Raw genomic sequence first — 3,187 nt, forward strand, 5'->3', positions numbered from 1 at the left:
TCTGCGTATTTGGTGCTGAAGAAGCATTTCTTATTATTATCGGTGCAATGAAAATGGTTGTGCTGCTTAATATTAATATAAAACTTTTTTTCAGGATTCTTTGAGATAGATAGATAGATAGATAGATAGATAGATAGATGACAAACAGAACGATAGATAGATAGAACGATAGATAGACAGAGAGTAGGCTTGCCGCGATAGACGGTGCTGACGGTGACACCGGTGTTAAGCCGCAACACCGGTTATGTCACTTGCCCACCGCGGCACCAATATTACTTTATTTAAACTTTGTCATTTATTTTTATTTTTTTACATCAAGATGTATGCCGTGCCTCCAAGCTTTCTTACTCGTTTTGCTAATAAACATTCTACGTTTCTTATTTATTTGGTCACACCTCGATTAACCGGTGGGAAAATTTCCTCACCGTCACAACCCTAACAGACAGACAGACAGACAGACAGACAGACAGACAGATAGATAGATAGATAGATAGATAGATAGATAGATAGATAGATAGGATCTGGCCTGTTGCTCACACCAGTACACAGACCATCAGTCCACCCAACTAACCTCTACACTACTTAACTAGCCATTCACATTACCCGTCAAGGCTGAAAAAGTTTCAGAGAGCTTGTGAAAAAGTTGATTTAGTGTTTTAAGAACATTCCTTTGACTCATCACTCTGTGTCAGTGATGATGACCCTAAACCCAGCGTGAACTTTGACTCCTCACCCGAACCTGCTCTGAGCAGTGTGACCATCCGTCCAGCAGAGAGGACTCGCGCTCATCCATCTAACCATCTGTCTATTTCTGTACTGTCTGTTGCTGTGCTCATGTGTCTGCAGCTCTGTCTCTTCTCAAAGGCCGACTCTCATCCATCAGCCTGGGGATTCCTTCTCGTTCTGACCCTCTGTCAATACTGAACTCTTTGACTCATCACTCTGTGTCAGTGATGATGACCCTAAACCCAGCGTGAACTTTGACTCCTCACCCGAACCTGCTCTGAGCAGTGTGACCATCCGTCCAGCAGAGAGGACTCGCACTCATCCATCTAACCATCTGTCTATTTCTGTACTGTCTGTTGCTGTGCTCATGTGTCTGCAGCTCTGTCTCTTCTCAAAGGCCGACTCTCATCCATCAGCCTGGGGATTCCTTCTCGTTCTGACCCTCTGTCAATACTGAACTCACTCTTTCACTGACCTCTCATTCAATCCCTTATTCATTCTTTTCGTGTCCTCTGTCTCCATTGCTGCAATGCCACTGCCCCTTGTTTCAATACTTAATCGGGTAGTGAGTTTGCTCACTGCAAAAGTGATTGAAAAGTAAGTTTGCTGATTGATATTTAAAAGCTGTTCATACCAAGTGAAATACAAAACCTTACATTTTTTGATGATTCATGTTCATTTTTATGCTTTGCTTTATAAAGAAAATGTAAAATTTGATGGAAATATTGAAAAAAATGTCTAAATATGTATAATAAAATAAAAAAATAAAATAATAAAAATGTATAATAATAAATAATTAAAAGAAATTACAATAAATATTAAGTAATATATCTAAAAAAAAAAATAGGAAAAAATATATTTAAAAATAAAACTTAAATTATGATTATAATTGAATTATATTTTAATGAAATATATAATTATTGTTATTTAAAATACAATTATTTTAAATTAATAAAGAGAATGCATTTACAATCTTCTGTGATTGAAAGAGTCTAAGAAAACATTAACAGGGCAAGTTGAAATCTAACAATTATTGGCCTGACCAGACAATCAGAAACAAATCTTACTGTTGAGCTTTAGAAAAAATGTTAGTATCACTGACATGCTTTTATTATTATAATTTTTTTTTTTTTTGCTATTATAGTTTGACATACTTTTATAAAAGTTTTATTTTTTACTTTTATATAGTTTAAAATTTTCGGTTTACACTTTAATAATGTTTTCATCATCTATATGAAACTATATTTCATATAGTTTTTTATATTTCATTTTATTTCAATTAATGTTTATTTTGTTGAGTAGCTGATTTTTTAAATGTTATTCCATGCATTGTAAAGAAAATATAACATTCGACAGAAATGTTGAAAAATGTTTAAAATGGTATAATAAACAATATTGTTATTATTATTATATAAATAATATTTTAAACTAATTTCAATATCTAAAAATAAGTAAAACAAATACATTTTTTTTTTTAAATTTTTAAAAAAAAAATCTTAAAAAAAAATTATATTTGGTAATTCACTTTTATTGAATGGAAAATAGCAGCATGGACATCCTACCTAATGTTACTGTTTGTGCTCTACAAAAGAAAGACATTCCAAAAGAGTTCAGAATGACATGAGAGTAATAACAACAGAACTGTCATTTTTGGTGAACTGTCTCTTTAAATACTTATAGGGACATTTCATTCACTCTATATAATGTGATACACAGCAAGTGAAATGAAAAGTGTTAAGGCAGATTGCACAACCTACCCACCCACACACACACCTAGACAACTCAATACGTTGTCTCTGATTTCACCCAGAACATATTGCTCCAGCGCCTCATCTGTCAGTAGTGGGATGGAGAGATGACTGGCGCCTAAATCATAGCAGCTGTGTCTGGAGCTGGACCAGCGCAACAGCAGCCCCTATATCTCACTCACTGCAGCTAGCCGTTAGCCTTAACGATAAGATCCCCTAACGCCCACTGGGGTTAGATGATACTTCCACACACTATGGTTTTGATTTAAAATGAATGAGGAGAGAGAATGGATTTAAGAGAAAGAGGTCTAGACTGAAAATGAGCACAAATTGAGTATGCTAACATATATTTTAATGAAATATATAATTATTGTTATTTAAAATACAATTATTTTAAATTAATAAAGAGAATGCATTTACAATCTTCTGTGATTGAAAGAGTCTAAGAAAACATTAACAGGGCAAGTTGAAATCTAACAATTATTGGCCTGACCAGACAATCAGAAACAAATCTTACTGTTGAGCTTTAGAAAAAATGTTAGTATCACTGACATGCTTTTATTATTATAATTTTTTTTTTTTTTGCTATTATAGTTTGACATACTTTTATAAAAGTTTTATTTTTTACTTTTATATAGTTTAAAATTTTCGGTTTACACTTTAATAATGTTTTCATCATCTATATGAAACTATATTTCATATAGTTTTTTATA

This window comes from Sinocyclocheilus rhinocerous, unplaced genomic scaffold (genome assembly GCF_001515625.1).
Source record: "Sinocyclocheilus rhinocerous isolate Xijiao unplaced genomic scaffold, SAMN03320098_v1.1 scaffold605, whole genome shotgun sequence".
Taxonomy (NCBI): Eukaryota; Metazoa; Chordata; class Actinopteri; order Cypriniformes; family Cyprinidae; genus Sinocyclocheilus; species Sinocyclocheilus rhinocerous.